This window comes from Corvus moneduloides, chromosome 4 (assembly GCF_009650955.1).
Source record: "Corvus moneduloides isolate bCorMon1 chromosome 4, bCorMon1.pri, whole genome shotgun sequence".
NCBI classification, from domain to species: Eukaryota; Metazoa; Chordata; class Aves; order Passeriformes; family Corvidae; genus Corvus; species Corvus moneduloides.
Window position 1 is genome coordinate 8,691,869 of NC_045479.1, and position 12,155 is coordinate 8,704,023.

Below are 12,155 nucleotides of genomic sequence, written 5' to 3' on the forward strand. Positions count from 1 at the left end.
CAGTAAATAGAACTTTCCTAAGTGACCTGCACAATGGCACAATGTGTAATTGCTGTCCTTTCTCTGAAGTGTGCACCCCTGTAATCCCCAGACTGGTCCTTTCAGGGAATGGTGCACTAGACTGCTTTGCTTTTCTAGATAGATTTTAATTATTTTTATTTTTAATTCCTAGAGAGTGCCTTTAAGAAGAAAAACTGTCTAAATGTTAAGTAAAGTTATTCTTGGTGATGTTTTTTTATAACCTGCATTGGAATTATTTTAATGATACAATAAAATAAAAAAGAGGGAATTTACACTTTTCTGGATAACTTAATCCTAAAAAAAGAAAAAAAACCCCACCAAATATGTTTAATTGGATTATTAAAAAACAAACAAACCCTATCCATGCACCTGATCATCTTTTATTAAATATTTCTGAAGGCTGTTAGATTACAAACCACCCTGTATTGCAAATGAGCTGTATTATCTGGAGAGCAAAAAATCATGATCTGTTTAGAGGTGACCTCAGTGTGGATGTCTCTATCATACCAAACTGAGAGGAAAGAACGAGAGATGCTGCTCTGAGTTAAAATACAAGCAAATGAATTAGTGTTCAGTAGGAGTATTTATAGTGAGTTTCCAATAGACAGAACTTGTGATAAAGGAAAAGAAAGGAGTTATAAAATTCTGTAATTGTATAAACTGTGGTGTGAAAATACTTGCTTAACACTATTTGCATAATTTGAATTTATTCAGGCATGATGAATCTTAAAATAATTCTTCCACCTCTCTTTTTGGAATTTCATTTCTGTTAAGCGAAGCTTACAAGTTGGACTTGAGGTAATTGTTTTCCTCTTTCCTGAATCTGTAATTTTTTAGTACTGCGGTAACCTAAAGTTAGACAACTTTCAATCTTACTTCACAACTGTGGTGACAGACAGAATGCATCTATGTATCTCCTTGACTAAGGGTAGCTTTGAGTGATGAATACAAGTCATAATTGTGTAAAGGAGAGGCACTTTTAACCCTCCAAATGCACCAGAATTATCCCCATTAGGAGCAGGCAAAAGAAGGGATGAACTTCAGCTGTTTTCACATTAAGAAAAAATGGGAAAGGAAGGGGCAGGTATGGAGAATAAAGAACAGGAAGATCTGTATTTTATATAGAAAGTATAAAAATAAATGAGGAGCTAAAAATCATGTCTGAGAAACAAAGGGGAAAGTCAGTCAGAAAGCTGATTAAATACAAGTAGAACACTCTGAACTAAGCAATTAGTCTACTTAAGTCCGATCCTCCCCTAAAAAATAGGTCTTTTATATTTCATTGGCATTAAAAGTCGTTGAGTGCACTATCACATGTAATCTCTTTTTTTCTGTGCAGGGTTAACATTTTCATCTGTGCATGTTCTCTTAAAATAAATACTATCAGGAATGTCATGCCATTATTTTAAAACAAAAATGATAAGAGTTTTAGCTGGATATGATGGCTGTCTGCTGCTAAGTCTGTTATCCAGAAATTTTGCTTGCTTTTACTTTTTAACCACCCAGAATTTATGCACATCGTCTGCATCCACAGTCTATATGCAATAGAGACCAGTTATTAGAAGAGGTCAGAATTACTAGGTGTCATTTTACCGAAATAAATATTTGTGGGAAAGTTACTGTTTAAATATCTTGTCAACTGTGTCCTGATAATCTCTAGTATGCTTTTACTATAATTCCCTAAAAATAAATATTAGAAACATTTTGTGGTTTCACACCATAAAAAAAAAAAAAAAAAAAAGTTGGTGAGGCAAAACCATAAAACATAAATTTTGCTTACAGAAGAAATGTGTATTCTCCTCAGAATGCTGGTGGTTGAGCATTTTCTGGAGATCTGAGGCTGGATCAAAATGGGTAACAGAGGTTCCCTAAATTTGCCACTGCAGGAGTCATTGGAGCTATGGCTGGGCCACGCAGCTCCAAGAAAGCCACATGTGCCACCCTGTGCCTTCTCGACTTGGCTGATATGGTGCATTTTGAGAGCAGAACTCGCTCGGTGTCAGGCCTGAGGCTGGAGCTGGGCTCCATGTCCATGCTGCTGTTCCAGCTCGGGCAGGCTGGCCGTGCCAGGCACAGGGTGTGCAGCTCCACGGCTGCCTCACAAGCCAGGATACCTGGGGCATAGAACAGAGCCTTTGTCACCATCTTTGCCGCAGCTGGTCACTGAAATGCTGCACTTGTGAGGTTATGGAAGAGGGAAATGCATCTTTGAAAGAACCTCTGACTGAAACCCTCCACTCCATTTTGCGGGATAGTGCATTGGAGAGCAGCCACTTTGGATGGGATAGAAACAAGTATCTAAGGGTTTTCTTTTTACATTGCAGTTTTTTCTATCACCTCATGATCAATATTTAGTGGAATAAAATATCAATGAATATATTCTTTTTCCTGAAGAATATTTTACAAACTTAGACACACATGGTATTGACTTTTCAAATCAGTCAAAGCTGTCTAGCTGCTTTAAAAGTGCATCAGGAAAGCAGTGATAGCATAAGCAAAATCAATAATAAGTGAGAGGGACAACTATGACTTTCTTTAAGTAACTGTGTAATCCCTTTTTTCTTACGGTAACATATTTTCCACAAAGAAGACTCTTCAAGGTTGAATCCTGTACAGTCTCCTCCCCCTCTCCATCCTCTCCCCCCCTAGTGCAGGGCAAATCAAATGCTTGACAACGTTTTTTGTTAGGAAAGCACATGAAAAAAAATTTTGAATATACCAATAACAGAAAAAGTCTATATATTTTTATTGCAAGAAGGAGATTTCATTGGCTGAGTGAAATGGCGAGATGTGACGCAAAAGGACACTTGGACGGTGGAAATGCTGATGTATGCCAAAGCAGGCGCACCAAGAAATGCTGTTGCTATGAGAGAAACAGAGGGAGAGGGAGGGAGGGAGGGAGAGACCGTGAGAGAGCAACTTGTGGAGGCCTTAGTTTTCCTTTTTGGCTTATAGCAGAGAGACTACAATGTCTTCCGTTTCTAGCAGGAAGGGTTTAGGACCTTCCAGTGGGTATTTTCATGAGGCTGAGCATTTAGAGGAGAGGAGGGAGACGAGAGAGATGCAGGTCACCTTAGAGCACAAAAGCAATTGGAAAGTAGGAGGCTGTATGCACTGAGCCAATGATCTGTGCTATGATAGATATACAAATTAGTACGGCAGATGAAGCAGCTTAGCTCATTATCCACCTGATGGTACTGAGACTTACAATTCAGAATGACAGAATTAAAATGCAGACACACACAGACACACACAGACATATATTTATAATGACCCCACCTTTTCAGCTTATGAATTATCCAGCTGGGATACCGACGTCTCTTGTGTAACATTCTTAAAGAGCTGCAATAAATTCACTTTGTGAGTCCATTAGCCAGAAAGGGGGAAAATAATTTGCAGGAATTTTTTTTGTCTCTCTTCTTCGGCAAGGGGGAAAAAAGTTTGTGCTATGAACTTAGCCTAGCAGCTTCTGGAACGCGAGCCAAAAGGGGCAGGAAGTTGTTTTACAATAGCGTTACAGTGATCTGCCACAAATGGAAAAAGCCAAATGTTGGACTCGGCAAAGAGAAAAAACATCCTTCTCCCCCTCGCTTCCCTCCTCTTGCCCCTTTAGAGAGAAAGAGGGAAAGGAGCGCTGAGCTAGAAGTTCTTTTTTAATTACTTCTTGTAAGTAATGGAAAGATTATCTTACTTGCATATTCCATGGCAAGCAGAAGGGAAAGTATCAAAGGGACGTTTAAAAAAATGCACTTGGTAACTAGCAACGGGACTTTTGGCACAATTCCTTGAGTTTGCTTGAGGTTATGGAGGGGGGATGGGAAGAAGAAAAGCAAGTCGACGCAGCACGTTTTCTTTAAAGAAGGGGAGGGTGTATGGAGGCGAAACTATATAATTTTTCTTTTTTTTTAAGGAAGTGTATGTTGATCTTCCGAAGCTGAATCCTCAGGCATTTGTGGCCCGTCCTTGCAGCCTGGTATGTTTTTTGTGAGTGTGTGCGAGCGCTCTCAATCAAACAGCAATCATGGCAGCTGTTTTTCTTCCAGCACAGCAGTTGAGCTGTCTCGCCCAAATGCTTATCAGCTTTTGACTCGGTGCCAAGAGAGTTATAAGGGCCAAGCAGCCTGAGCTTGGCTGTGCAGCTGGTTTGGAAGTAAGGGCATGAGAAAACAAAATCACAAAGTTTTTCTGTCACATACAGTATTTACTTTTTCAAATAGCCATTTTCAGCTCGGTAGGTTGAGGTTGGTTTTGTGTGTGTGTGTGTGTGTGCTGTAGTTCGTGGTCCTTGAGGACTGCTGTGTTACGCAGAGCAGTGTAGGTGTGTGAATGCAGAGAGGAGCCTCTTCTCTCCGTTTTAGTCCCGGGAGATATTTCCGTAGAAACCACCCCCCCACACACACCCCCACCTCCCCCAATTAAAAGCTTCATTAGCCGCACTGCCCTGTCAAGCATATTGCCATAGCGTGGGTGCATTTACATTCCAGCGCAGCGCCTTCCCTCCCATCGCTGCCTCTCTGCCGGGTCCCCTCCCGGCGGCGCCGTCCCCATCGCAGCCCCCGGCCCGCGGGAGTACCCGGCGGGGGTCGCAGCGGGGCCGGGCTCAGTGCGTGTCCGTGTTCCCGTGGCTGCGGGGGATGGAAAGGAGCCTGTCCGCGCAGGGCCGTGCCGCTTTCATCATCACCTCCAGCCCGCTGCGTTTCGCTGGCTCACGTCGTCCTCCTCCTCCTCCTCCTTCTCCTCCTCCTCCTCCACCAGACTACTCCAGTCGCTCACAAGGAGGAGGCTGGACTCTGGAAAGGCGGCTGCTGCTCGCATTCCTGCTGCAAGGGCCTCCCCTTCAGACGGCCTTTGCCAGAGCAGAACTTTTAAAAATGCTGCAAATAGGATCTTCTTTTTCCTCTGCTTGCCTGAGCCCTCCTCTCCTCTCCCAGCGTTCCCGAGCGGGGTTGGTTCTCGCCTCTCCTATGCTGTACATCCCAGTGCAGAGGGCAAAGCACCGAGGGCTCGCCCCTCCGCTCATCCCTTTCCCTCACTCCCTTTTCCCTCCGTTAAGGAAATGGATTGTTTTTCCTGAGCAATGACTCGGGCTTTGCAGGTTTGTGTGCTCTGAGGATGAGGGCTTTTGCTGGCGATTTTCCTCCCCGGAGTCCCCGTCCACAGTGCTGCTCAGGGAACGAGCCTCTCGCTTTCTCTGCCTTTCTCTTTCTCTTTCATAGAAATATATTTTTAATGGCTGTAGGTATCTGCGCCATGTGAAATAGGGCGTGTGATATCCCTCCAAACCCCTTGTAATTGGACCATGGCTGAAAAGGAAATATGGGGGGGGGGGGGGGGGGGGGGTGTCTGGGGGGGCAGGGGGTGCACAGGCTGTTTCGTCCTTGCAGACCTCCTCCCCCTCCTCCCCCTCCCCCCCCCTTTTCTCTGCTGAGGAGGGAAAAGGGGATGTGCAGTAAAATGCCGTCTCTGGGACAGGTGCCAGCTCCCAGACAAAAGAAGTAAAATAGGCGGTAAAGAGGGAGGGGGTTGGGGGGGGGAAATTAATAGGCAACAAAAATAGGAATCGAAAATCTCCGAGAGGCAGGGCGGGCGAAAGGGCTGGTGCCCGACTGGCCTTTTTGCTGAGTATTTTCTGTGCGATGGGTGGGAAGGAGAAAGTTGCGGCACACTTTTTATTCCCGTCTCCTCTGCAGACGTTTGGGAGTGTGAAGGGAGGATGCCTTTTTTTTTTTTCGCCCCCCCGCTTCTTTTCCCTCCTTTCTACTGAATTATTCATATTGTCAGTCGTGAAGCCAGGACTATTAGCATGCATCAGACATGCTGTTTGTCTGTTTGCTAACATTCTTCATTCAAGACTTGTTAACTACCAGACAAGCTTAACACGCTTCTCTTTTTTCCCCTCCCCTCCTCTTTCCCTCCGTCTCTACCCCCCTCGCTCCCTCCCTCGCTCCCTCCCCTCGCTTCTCCCTTCCCTTCTGCCTGCTCTGCTCCCTTCCCTTCGCCGCCGTCCCTGCCACCCCTCGCAGCCGCCCATTGTTGCCGGCGGGGCCGGTGCGGGGCGCGGGGCGAGGCCGCCTCCCGGGCCTGCCCGGCCGCGCAGATGCGCCGCCTCGCCCGGAGCCTCCCGCCCGCCTTCCCGGGGACTGCGGAGCTGCGAGGGGAACACCCAGCGCTGCATCCATCGGCGGCTCCCGGGCCGCCGTCCCGCCCTGCCAGGGTAAGCTGCTCCCGCCGGAGCGCAGGGGATGCCAAGTGGGAAAATCAAGTTTCGGGAACTACGTGGGGATCGGCACATTGGCTCGCGTCTGCCTGATAATTTATGATTAACCAGGAGTGCGTTATCAACCCGGCGATGTCCAGGCTCATTCGGGAGGATCGCTTTGCTGCCTATTAAGGATGTGATAGACTAATATTTGCTATTGTTGCTGTTTTTTAGGTTCTCTTCTCCCTCTCTATCGAGTCTGCCCCTCCCTTCGCTAGCCTGTTTAAAACCAGCAAGCTTCATTTTCTTAGCAGACAAAGGTCGATCACAGCTTTTATTTCTGAATGCAAATGTTCTAGGACTTGTGCCAGTCCTGCCTTCATTGAGCACAATATAGCTGCTTTCCTGAATGGCGCTTCCCCCTTCCCTTCTAAAAAATAAAAATAGAAGGGAGCTTAAGAGAAGAAACAAAGTTGGGCGGTGCAAGTTTTTTACATTTATTTAATATTTCAGTCTGTGTGAAGCATTATTGAGCATCCCTGTGCAGAGCAGCTGTAACATAGCCATCAGCCAGTGCATGGGGTTTTTTTGTAGGGACACATACGAGAGAAGGGACCGGGTGGCATTGCTCAACTCCTGGCTTTGCAGGTAACTATCTGATGCTCTTCAGTCATTGTATCTCATCTCGGTTACATTTCCTGATTTTTTTAGCGACGTGAATTTGAACATAAATATTTTCAGCATTCATGTATTAATTTTTTAATACCTGGAATTGTTCAGGATTAGTTTCTAATTACCATTTTTATAATATATTTTAAAAATACTATTTTTCAAGGCCTTTAAAGGTCCATAAGTGCCAAAAGTGTATTTTCTTTTTATCTTTTATGTGTACGCCCTGGCACATGCTCATGCACACTCCCACTCTCTCTCTCTTCGGCTGTTAATGAAGGAATTTATTTTAAGTAGAATACTTAAATATTAGAGTAATGCCATTTATAGACCAAAGTAGCATGTGGATAGAGACGTACTGAATTAGGCGCAATTTGACAGACGGTTAAACACTTAAGATTTATTACTACTGTGAAATTGCCAGACTTATGATAATAGGTATTTTCAACTCTTTATATAGACTAGTCTATATAAAGAAATTAAAGTATCTGGAAATAAATATATTTTTAAGAAACTTTATGAGGAAATTAGTTCTTTCATATATATTTCTAAACCAAAATGCTTTTTCTGCACATTAGAAAAAATAGGAGGCTCGTGTAAAATATTTTAATCTTTTCCTGTTAATTTTATTTATGTCTAGGATTTAAAGTAAGTAACAGACCAAATACAATTAAGTTTGGGGGTTTTCTCTGCAAAAAAACCAACTCCAACAAAAAACACAAACAAACAAAAAAAACCAAAAAAAACCCCAAAAACCAAACAACCAAACCAACCAACCAAAAAAAAGCCTCCCCCCCCAAAAAAAACCAAAATAATTTGAAAATACCTAGTGACTTATACAAAAATAGTTTTAAATTCAGGTCATTGACAGCACTGTATCAAAACCATCTCTATATTGGCATTGCATTAGAAGTGTTTTATGGCAACATAAACTAAAATACAACTCATAACTGTAAGTAGTAAAGCAGTATTTATTGGCTGATCATGCTCAAAGTAACTAGAGAATGTTTTAGTGAACTGCATAGATTAAGAAAGGAATTTAGGAGCATATTGCTTAGTGATAGCTAAAATTAATTTCTTCAAAGTAGTTTTTAGAGGCCTGTAGCAGCTACACAGTAAAATGCAAATAAAATATTAGTTGAGGGGTTTAACTTGTAGTCGTTATAAAATCACAAACTGCTGAACACTCCTCACTGAGAAATTTCAGAGTACTTGGTGATATTGCTCCTAATGATGCTATTTATCTAAAGAAGGTATTTTTTTATCTTTAGATTGTGATACTTGGGGGCTGTTTTATTGATAAGCTTAAAGGAATATAAAATTGTTTCTTGCATATTAGTTCATTATTTTGTGGTGGCTTGCTAGAAATGACCTCTGAAAGTAAAAGAAGCAGAATTGCCTGGTTTATTTCACAGTGAGGGTTTCTGTAAGTATGCTGAAAATTAACATAGCAGTGTATAAAGACCACGTGCATGTTAATTGAAGAGGGATTAAAATCTATTCGTTAGATTGGCAATTTCCAGGGTTTAAATTTAAAATTATTTTTAGTCTGTAACTTGAAATATAACTGCTGCTAGAAGTATTCAGCCCCTCAGATGAATGTCTTCAGAAATTATGCATGTGAGCTGGAGCATTTAAATTTTGAAAGTGTTTTGTGTTGGAGTGCCAAGATTCTCGTACAAAATGTTTGGTGCATGGAATGAAGAATGAAAAGCATAGACAATACTTTGCTTAATTAAAAGATTTTTTTAAATAGCTGGCTAGGATGAAGTTTGGCATATTTTCAGATAATAATTATGAAGTTTTGCATATTTTCAGGTAATAATTGAGTGAAACACAGTGAGAATAATCTAAGATAGACTGAGTTGGGGGCAAAATGAGTGTTTCTCCCTCATCTCAATCCTCCAAATGGAATTTTGTCCTCCAAAAGGAAATTTAAGGAGTTGCTGATAAATGAACTCTCTCTTCTTAACCTCCCACCTGTCTTGGCTGAAAATCTGGCTTTTACCTATTAGTGTGGAGAACGTGGGGAACACAAGGGCAAGGTCCATGTGTTCTAGGCCTGGGAGGGGTGCGGAGTGCTGGGCAGAGCCGTGCTCCGTGCATGGCACAGCAGCATGGAGTGCAGGCAGGTGGGCTACCATGGGACCCTTACTGCCAGAGATAGCAAGTGGGCCATCTGACTAAACTTTTTTAAATGAACTGGAATTTTGTACGGATGAACGCTGCCAGGTTTGGATTGGGGTAAGAAAGATTTTATTGTGGGTAAAGGAGAGGGAAAAAGGAGGAGGAGGTGGAGAGGAGAAAGGGAAAGAGAATGGAGCGGGAGTTAGCTCTTTGAGATGTGGGTGCAGTCTGGGGTTCTCGTCTTTGTTGAATATATAAGATGAGTAGGACTGTGAGGTTGGATTGTGTTTTGTGTGGCTCTGTGGGTACATCACCGTCTTCTCATAGTACGTGCCAAGTATTCATAAATCTTTTGTAGCAGCTAAGGAGAAATAAAAGGAGTGGAAGGAATCCCTTGTTTCATCCAGTTTTCTTGGGGAAAAAAACCCCAGGATTTTTTTTTCTATTTTGTGGCGGGGGGGGGGAGGGTGGAATGTAATTCACATCCACTCAGTGCTTCATCAGCTCCCCTGCGAGCAGAACTGGTTCTGTGCTGGACTCGGCCTCCGTCCGTGTGCCACATGTTCCATAAACCTTGGCAGGGCCTTGGTTCTCAGAGTCTGCCATGCACATGGGTGCTCAGGGCAGGGGCAGGCCTGTGATCGTGACACCTTCCCTCAGGAAAATGGAAGTGTGCTCTAATTAGGCATTTTTCCTGCTAACTGCATCAGTCCCTCGCAGCTTGAAGCAGGTGCCGGTAATCAGCCCTCCCTCCTCCCCCCGCAGTGGTGGTGCTTGTGCAGGTCTGAGATGCACAACAAAGCCACGCTGCCACAGTTCTAATGCTGATTTATGGCGCCTGTACCTGTCCGAGAGGGGGGGAAATATAATTTAAAAATATGATTGCATGTCTTTTGTTTCTCAAATAAGACACAGTGTGGAGTGTGTTTCTTCATAGCCGCATGCGTGTTCGTGCAGCGTGTGCTCGCCCAGCGCGTTTGATTGTCGCAGAGATAAGTGTTCATTTATTCAGTATGCGTGCAGCTAGCTAGACTCACGTTTGCAGCCAGAAGACAAAAAGTTGGAATCCCTGTAGCCAGCACAATAGACATTCCCCAACAGAGTGATCCCAGTAGATAGAAAAGGGACGGGTAGATGTTTGGAAGTGCACACACACTTTTGCAAGTCCTCAGTTTGTCTGCTGTAAACTGTACTGGGCTGTGCAGATCTGTACTTGTTTATGCATCTGACTCCATACCTGGGCCACAGTACATTGAATTCTATTGAGCTGAGTTTGATGGGCTTTGGAGCAATCCCTCTCCACCAGATATTCACTAATGTAGTCTGTGTGCAAATTTGTGGAATCACTCATCTGGCCTGTAACTTCTCACTAGAGAGCAAAGCAGCCTGTGATTCTCTTAGGAATGGTGCAGAAATCTGTCCACAGGTATTCCTCTGCACTTGCAGAGGATATTTTAAATCTCCAGTTCTAGAAGGGTTTCATTTAAATGTGACTTAAATAGAACATAATTCTGTTCAAGACACCTTCATTTGTAGAGGGATATGTAGGAATAAAATGCCGAGGATCAGGCCCTTTGGAGCCTCTCTTTTAAAAAAAATATACCATCAAATATGAGATCTCATCATTTTGAGTTGCCCTTTATAAAAACTGTCTTTTTTCACAGATTAATGTTACCATTTATTTAGTAGTTGTATACTCCTCGTTCTTGCATACGTTTGAAATTTGCTGTTCTGTACCTCTGGAAACAAAGGATCTGATCCAAAGGCCTCTGAAGGCAACGGGGGTTTTTCCACCGACTTCAAATGGGATTTGGATTAAGACTATATACATAACAGTTTCAAATAAAGATCTGACTGCTATAGTGGTTTTCAGGGTCTTCCACAAAACTTTTCAAAACTCTCATAAAAATTGTCTAGGCATGATGCTCCAAAATACACGTCTAAGCATGAATCATGTTTTGTTGTTTTGCTTTAAAAAAAAGGGGGGGGGGGAGGGGGTGGCCCTCCAAAGAGCTTTATCTCACTGGTCCTCCAAATGAGTGTTCTATGAATAAAAAAGAGGGAATGTTGGGTCAATATTTGGTATGTAGCTGATGCATTACTTTATGCATTCTTTATTTAAATTAGGGCAGCCTTTTTGGAAGGAGTCTATAGATTTGAGATGGCAATGTACTGCCTATTTATTTTTACACACGTAAATTTAAATTAACCTCAACCGTCGTATCCTGTTATCTGCCAAGGAAAACACTTTAGCTCCTGTCCAATCTCTGTGGAGTTTCAAAGTGATTTGCTCTTTTCAAACTTGTTAAAGCACAAATAGAAAAGTAAATTGCTTTGCATTCCGATCGAATATTTTGCAAAGGGGAAGGAAGAGGAGCTAAGGAAAAATGAATTTATTATTATAATAACCAATATACCTTTATCAAATATTAATTAAGTCATCGTTTTCTACAGCCCATGATTGATTGCATTTGAATTGCTAACCGATATTTTGCCACACTTTAAATCTGAGGGACACTTAGCATGTTGCCCATTTATTCAGATACCTTCATACAGATATGTTTGCTGTGGTATTCATTCAGCTCCTGAAGTTCTTTTGTCAATGTAAGCAGACATTTCCAGAGGAGAAGGCAGCTACATTTCAATAATAAAAGAGTTGACATGGTTTTATAACTACAGAGGCAAATATTTTTGGAGTGCCAAATTAGAAAAAATAGCACTATTTAGGCTGGTCTTTTTTTCTTTATTTTTCTCTCTTTTTTTTCTTGTTTTATGTAGTTTCAAAAGTAGGAAAGTATGCTGCAAACAGTTGATCTCAGGAGCTAGAAAACAAGGAGCAGCACCATCAAGTCTATTTATTTTAATGCTGGGGGGACAGGCCGTGGAGCTGAGTAGCTTAGAGAAATATGTGAGAGTAGAGAGTTCTTGTTTTTCACAGCCCTGCTAGGCCAAGGTTGCTTCGCACTGGAGTTAATTCCTCAGAGAGAGGAGTCAGTTCGAGTGACCTGTAAAAGTGATCACTAAATACTGTTTTTTTGACACAACTTATGTTATTATTTCTAAAGCATTGCTCACAGTAACTGGATTCGTGGAATTGCAGCAGCAAAGGTGATCGAGGAGGGGTTGTTCTGTGGGAGAG

The 12,155-nt window shown here is 42.6% G+C and overlaps 2 long non-coding RNA genes across 8 annotated transcripts in view; one reads left to right on the forward strand and one right to left on the reverse strand.

The window, feature by feature from the left end:
- The window catches only part of LOC116442889, a 121,441-nt gene that overhangs the window by 15,896 nt on the left and 93,390 nt on the right, over positions 1–12,155 (forward strand). Inside the window, exon 1 of one of the 7 annotated variants that reach the window (XR_004239679.1) lies at positions 5,605–6,235. The exons of the other annotated variants lie outside the window; for them this stretch is intronic. This is a non-coding gene — a long non-coding RNA (uncharacterized LOC116442889). Of the gene's footprint in view, positions 1–5,604; positions 6,236–12,155 lie in introns of those variants that run through there. 7 annotated transcript variants of the gene reach the window in all.
- LOC116442891 lies at positions 382–5,242 on the reverse strand. The gene is made up of 2 exons (XR_004239686.1): positions 3,301–5,242; positions 382–2,135 (listed from the first exon to the last, which is right to left on the reverse strand). It is a non-coding gene; the product is annotated as an uncharacterized LOC116442891 (long non-coding RNA).